Below are 7732 nucleotides of genomic sequence, written 5' to 3'. Positions count from 1 at the left end.
TATCGATCCATTAATTAAAATACTATTATATATTATTTTGTGTAATACTTTTATAAAATCAATAATTTAAATTTTATTTTATTTTAATTTTTTTTATCTTTGTAATTTAATTTATTCTTTTTAACTAAAAATAAATTATTAATTTAATCAAAAATTTATATAAATTAAAAAGCAATAAAAGCATAATCAAATAATTCTTATCTTTGGATAAAATAAGAGTTTACTGTCAACAACTTCTTCAACTGTTCTTTTCTTTAACTAAAAAATAATAATTTTATGATGTCTTATAAATTAAAAAGACATTTTATATTTTCTTACATGTGAAACAATTAATATTATTAATTTTATATAAAGTATATAGAATAAATAGTGGAAATTAATAATTTATTTATATAAATATTATTTAATCTCTAATTTTTAATATTTTTACTATTAGATTTTAGGTTATATAATTAAAATTATAAAACTTATCATTCCAATTTTAGCCAAAAGAAATTTTAACAAGACCTTACCTTAAGCCATTTCATCGAGATCACTGTTTGAGAGGAAAAGTGGTTTTTTTTTTAATCAGAAAAACGTAAGTATTAAAAGTATTTATTATTTTAATATAGTTTAAAAGAAAATCACTAAAGTAAAATTATGGTATAAAACAAAGGTAAAAAACATTGTTACAGCAGAAGATAAGTTTAGTGTGTGGGTACAGATAAATACATTTTTGTAATAACATTACTTTGGCTAAAAAGCCGAGAAAAAGGCAAAGAGAAAAAACAAAGAGAAGTCGTTGTTTTTGGGTCAGCAAGAGAAGTGATGAACCCCCTGCGTTATTTTATTTTGTCAACAACACCTTAATTCTCAACAGAAGAACTGAACAGATTAGTCTCTAAACTTATTTGGGCTTGCTTCAAATTATGTCGGCCGAACAAAACCAAAACGTAGGTAATTGATCCAAATGACAAATCGCATTAAAATGACATAAAAATTATTTAATTAAAATTCGTTAGTTTTTTAAAATTATCTTTTTTATTATCCAAATATATAAATTATAATAATTTTGAAATACTCTACCCACATACAACCTTAAAATGTATGAGAATGCTTTTTGTATTGTTTATTTTTGTCCTTTCTTGTTGTTTAATGAAAAAAGTCTAATCTAATGTTTGAACGAAACAATTTATAATTTCAAAGAATTTTAAATGATGTAGAATCTGAATTGCAAGAAATGAATAGTCATCGTTTGAAAAATATTCAATTTGAATAAAAATCGAAGAAATTTGAATAGAATATAATATTAAAGATAACTTCTATGTTGATACGTTATACTCATCTAAATTTGTTTGGTTATAGATATTATTTTTTTATTTAAAAAAAAAGTACAAAATTAAGAGTGATGGGTATTGTGTTCATTAAAATAGTAACATATTGAGATTAACAGAAGTCCATTGAGAATCTAGAGCCAATACCCAATGGGCAATGACAAATTTCAGGAAGGCTTTTAATGGCCTCATGGTAACTTTTAATTATTTATATATCTATATGCAATGTTTTTCTTTAACAATCGAATACACGATTTTGTTTCCATTCATTACTATATTTTGTATTAAAATTTAATTTTATTCTTTTAGTTTTCATGATTTATATAAATAGAGTTTAATTTTAATATGATTTTTACACTATTAACTAATCAGAATACTCTATAAATATAATTTTTATATTAATTATTGTAAAAAAGAATCATTATTGTTAATACAACAATTCATAATTGAACAGAAATATAATTTTCTTCCAATAATAGTGTATTTAAATTAAACTTATATAAATAATTGATTACCTTAAAAAATTTTATTAAAAAAATTATATAAATTTTTATTAAGAATATTATATTTTAAAATAGGCTTAAATATATTATTGGTCCCTATCAATATAGGTCATTTTGTGATAAGTCCTTATAAATATTTTTATTATGAAGTAGTCTTTGAAAAGTTAAAAATTTAATATTTAATCCCTGTTATCAACTCCTTTCTATTAAGTGTTGAGGTAGCTGATAGAAAGCCAGTTCAACACTCACACGTAGTGCCACGTGATATGCCATGTAATTTATTTATTATTTATTATTTATTTTAAATTAATATTACAAATAAGTCCCTAACATATTTTTAACATTTGCAAAAAGATTTTCTTCTCTTTTCCATTCTCTTTCCTCTCCGTTTATACCCCATCTCTTATTCTAAACCACAACCCCTTCTCCTAAACATAAATCTCTCCCCTTTCCCTAAATCGCTATTCCTCCACCCCCACCGGCCACCACACCACATTACCCCACTCAAAGGTTGTGATTCTTTTACTTTGTTTTGTTTTAATTTGTTTTTTTCAACTTTTGACAGATGGGTTCCGCACGGCTTAATTTTTGGCCCATCGCTAGCCGTCAATCACGTTTCTCATGGATCCATCTATTATCTTGCAACCATTTTACATTTTCTTTTTAGAGGTACCAACACTTAAAAACATACATTAAAATCTTACTAATATCTATAGAAATTCTTTAAGTTAAATAAACTAATTAGTAAAACAAAAAATGTGCGAGTTCCATGGACATTGCCTAAATGAATAATTCTATATGGGGAGGGGTTGGATAACAAGAGAGGTGTGGAGATTAGAGTTAGAATAGGTAGTGGAAAGGGAGATAGTAGGGGTACTGGGTAGAGGTAGAAGAAGGGTAAGAATGAGGAATAGATGCTAGAAGGGGTAGGAATGTGGGAAGGAGAAGGGATGCTGGAAAGGGGTAGGAGAGGGGGGCGAGTGAAAGTAGGAGAAGGGTGAGAATAAGGAATAGAAACTGGAAGGGGTAGGAATGTGGGAAGGAAAAAGGGTGTCAAAAAGGGAGGCGAGTGGAGGTAGGAGAAGGGTGAGAATGAGGAATAGATGTCAGAACGAATAGAAATGTGGGAAGGTGAAAGGGTGTCAGAAAGGGAGGTAGGTGGAGGTAGGATATATACTTCTTAACAAAAATATTTATAGAGATTTATCACAAAACGACTTACATTTATAGAGATTAATAATATATTTAAGCTTTTAAAATATAAAAATAAACAAGATTTATATCAATAAATAAATATAGTTGTATTAATAAAATGTTGTTTTATAAATAGCCCTATGTTTAATTTTGATTAAAAATATTGAGATTGATTAAAGAAAATAAAAATAGTGGAATTTTTAATAAATAATTAATTAAATAATGAAATATTAAATTAATTTAATTTTATATAAAAGTTTAGAAAATTCAAAATTAAAAAAAATATGTAATTATATTATAAGAGAATGTATAAAAATAAAATAAAGACTCAAATTTGTTATACAATAAATATATGTTTGATTTAAGTGATGTATGCTTAATAATTTTTTTAAGCATAATTTTACCTTTTGAACATAATCACTTTCTATGGAGGATACTTTAATACCCAAAAAATTCTGTTTTAAAAAAGATAAAGAGTTTATACATATGTAAAGAGAAAATAAGAAAAAGATAAACAATAGCATTATTTGCACAAAAGAAATAATAAATATTTCTATAATTTTTATCTATAAAACATATTTTTTGAATTAAATATTTTAAAGTTAAATCTGTTAACTATTTAATTAATTTGCACAAAAGAAAAAACATGTCACTCTCAACAAAAACACTAAAAAATCAAACAAATTTCTCGCAACCAAGAAGATTATGCAATCTCATATTTGCTTGAAAACAGTACACATGTATCTCATAACTACTTGTGTATCTCACAACGAATAAATACACTCCCTATACGAAGACAAGAAAATTCTCATCTACCTTAGGCATCCAAATCAAAAGTTAAATGGGTTTAAAGTTAAATTTACCAAATAATTAGTTAATTTCTACAAAAATAAAACATTTCACTCTAAGCAACAAAAATATGAAAACAACATAAACAAAATTTTTCATGCTTAAGAAATTCATGCATATATCCATGTATATGTACCTCATACTTGCTTCTGCACTTCATAACATAACGAATATACTCCTATGTCAACCTAACACTCCAAAATGGACTCCAACAAAAGATGTTGCTCACTCTTTTCATGAAACATGGGCTCCACATGTTCTTAAATCTAGGTTAGTTCTAACCAAAGGTTGTCATATCTGTATAATAAAACAAACGTAATAAAATTTTAATTATTAAATTTAAAATTAATCGTTTAAATAAATTTTTTTCCTTGAAGGTTAAAATTCACATGCCTAATGTATTATCTAAACAATGATATTTTCAAATTAAAAAAAAAGTCTTAATATATAGAATAAAATATCTATTTCTTTTCTTCCTATAGTTGTATAATAATTTAAAACTTAAAAAGTTGTTTAATAATTTAATTTTTAAAAATAATTTTTTATTTTCAATTTTTAAAACTAAAATTTAGATTAGCTCCTATGGTGTTTTTGTTTTTGATTTTTGATTTCTCTCCCAAAACACTTTGAAGATGTGGAGGATTCAATTTTCATTAATGAGACTTTTGTAAATTAAGTAAAAGTTGGGTTATGGCTCACATAGTCACAACACAGTGTAGTCTCTCGACATCTTCACAGTCACACCCCCTTCTCAGTCGATGCTCACCTTCACAGTCAACACTCACCCTTACAATTAACACCCTTAGATGCCCTCATAACTCAGTCGAGACTCTCATATTGACATCTTTACAACACTGTCGACACCCTCTTAAACCACTCTTATAGCACCATCAACCATCTTATGAGAATGATGAAAGAAATTATGACATAAATTTGATAAGCACTCAAGTTTTTTCTTTTTCTCATCTTGGATTTCTTTTTCACCATTTTTTATTTTGATTTGGATTTGGATTTAGATTGAAACTCTTACTCATAACAAGCACCAACATATTTGAAGAAAAAAAAAAGCTCAAATTTGATTCTTCTCTTCTTGTATTTTTTTTTTTTTTTGTCTTTGTAGCCATACAATTTAACATTATGTATGAGTTTAAATGTTGTGTGATTTGAGTGTGGTAATGAAAGCAAAGATAAAGGTTCAAATTAGAACTCTAAGAAGGGTAAGATTTCTTTGACAAATCCTTATTGTTTTTAAATGCTCTATCTATTACCTTAACTATAAGTTGCAGCTGATATGATTTTATCAATTAGACATAATCTTTGTCAATTGTAGTTGTTAGACTTGACCATTAAACTTTAGTCATGTGCTCAATTTAGTTTTATTGAAATTATAAAAAAAATGGATTTGTATGCTATCAACAATTGGGTTTTTTGAAGTTTTGACATTAATGTTTGCTTATTTTTAATATTTCTTTATGATAGATGACAACTAATGTTGATAACAATGAGTCAAAATGTTGGCCTGACTTTGTTGTTAAGGCTTTCATTGATATTATAATTGCTGAAACCATAAAAGGAAACATGCCAAATGGTGCGTTTCACTCTAAAACATGGAATTCAATGACTATGAAGTTAAATTCCATAACAAATCGTTCATATAAATCAAAACAATTAAAGACAAAAATCCACAAACTATGAGCTATTTATCATGAATTTTCTCTACTTTTGCAACAAGTTAGATTTGGATGGAATGCAAAAACCAACACTATCACTACAAGTGAAGAGGTATGAAAAAATTATCTATGGGTATTATTTAATTTAATAGTTAATATTTTTTTTTTCTATTTAGTACAATAATTAATAGTGTATTGACTATTTGTTTATATTATTTTAGGTATATGATAAAGCTGCTCAATTTCAAAAGAAAAGATATAACCATTATAAGTTATTGGGAATGATATTCAATAGAAGTACTGCAATAGGAGTACTTCATTATTCATCTACCCAAGATCCACCAAATACAGATTAAAAAATGAGCTCGAAAATCAATACCTTAATAGTAGAGTTATGTAAATGTTGATAATGATAACTTAGATGATGACACAGTAGAAGTAGAGCGCATCATATGTAGTGAAAAATACACAATTTATGCAAAAGATCACAAATCTAAGAAAGAGTTTAGGGCATTACAAATGGGAGAGACACTTGCAGCATGGGTTGAAGCATCTGAGGCAAAAGTTGGGAAGTATAAGGCTTGGAGTATAGAAGCTACTTCTTCACTTTTTACACCAAATCATTCTATTACTAAGTGTGTGGCTGTTCTCGAAGAGATTGAAGGCATATGAGATGACATTTATGTGAAAGCCTTAGAAAAAATTAGGAAGCTTGATTGGAGGAAAATGTTTCTTGTCATGTCTATAATTAGGAAAAAAGCTTTAAGGATAAAATTTTAGACATCTTTTTAGTATCTTTGTTTATTATTTTTATGATTATATTTTTAATTTGTGGTGAACATTTATTTGTGTGTTTTTATGAACTACTTTGCATTTTAAGTTATGTTATTGCACTTTTATTATATAATTTTCATTGAATATCTTTTTTTATCAATGCTTTTTTTTATTGTGTGGAATTATATGACATGTTATAATTATATGGATATTGATAAAAGTGATGATTCTTCTTCTAATTTAAGTGATAATGAGTTAGTTGAGTTTCTTTTAATTAACATACTTTATGATTATGATCATAAATTTCTGAGCAAAAGAAAGGTTTGAACATCTGCATTGAATAATCGTGATTATACTCAAGAGTTATTAAATGGATCTAGTACTTTGAGTTACTTTGAATGAATAAGGATTGGTTTGTTAAGTTTTGTGACGAGTTGAGGGTCAAGAGCTACTTAAGTGACTTAAGGAATGTGCTTCTTGAAGAGAAGGCTACTATGTTGTTATTTATAATTGACCATGATGTTTGCCATAGAGTTGCTGCAAGCTTTCAGTACTCAACAAAAATAATTTTTCGTTATTTTAAGCAAGTATTAAGAACAATGTGCTTGTTGAGAAAAGAGCTGATAAAACAAGAATCTATAGAATTGTCTAGTAAGATTAGAAATGAGTCAAAATATTATCATTATTTCAAGGTATGTGTGTAATACTTATTTATTATTTTAATTAGTTTTCATTTTATTCTTTTATTTTATCTTGTTTAATTTTTTTATTTTAGCTTATGGTTATAGAACTGCAGAGATGCAATTGATGGTACTCATATAAGTGCACGAGTTTCTGTTGAAAAATAAATTGCATATAAAGATAGAAAGATAACTATCATACAAAATGTTATGTGTACTTGTGATTTTAATATGATGTACATTCGTGTATTTAGGATGAGAAAGAAATGCACATGATTCAAAAGTTTTTTTTTGGATACAGTTACCAATCCAAATGCAAATTTTCCATGGCTATCTAAAGGTGAGTATTTATATTATAACTCAACTATTTTTAATTAATAAAAAAATATTCATAAATATATATTCTATGTGATGTAAGTTTGTTCTCTCTTGTTAATTCTGACTGTCCATATAGGAGTGATTTACTTCTCCTTTGTAAGGAAGAAAGGTATCATACACAAGAATATAGAAGCTAAGCCAGGCAACTAAGAAATCTTACAAAGTTATTTAACTACAGACACTCTTCTTTGAGAATGATCATTAAGCATTTTTTCGTAATTTTAAAAAATATGTTTCTTATTTTGAAGTTGATACCTTTATATAAACTTTCTAGGCAAAGACTCATAATAACAACATGTTATGTTATTCATAATTACATATGGAAGTGGAATTTGAATGATGATTTATTTAAGATATGAGAAAGAATAGAT

This window comes from Abrus precatorius, unplaced genomic scaffold (assembly GCF_003935025.1).
Source record: "Abrus precatorius isolate BTA unplaced genomic scaffold, Abrus_2018 Scaffold8, whole genome shotgun sequence".
Lineage (NCBI taxonomy): Eukaryota > Viridiplantae > Streptophyta > Magnoliopsida > Fabales > Fabaceae > Abrus > Abrus precatorius.
Note: the sequence above shows the minus strand (reverse complement) of the source record.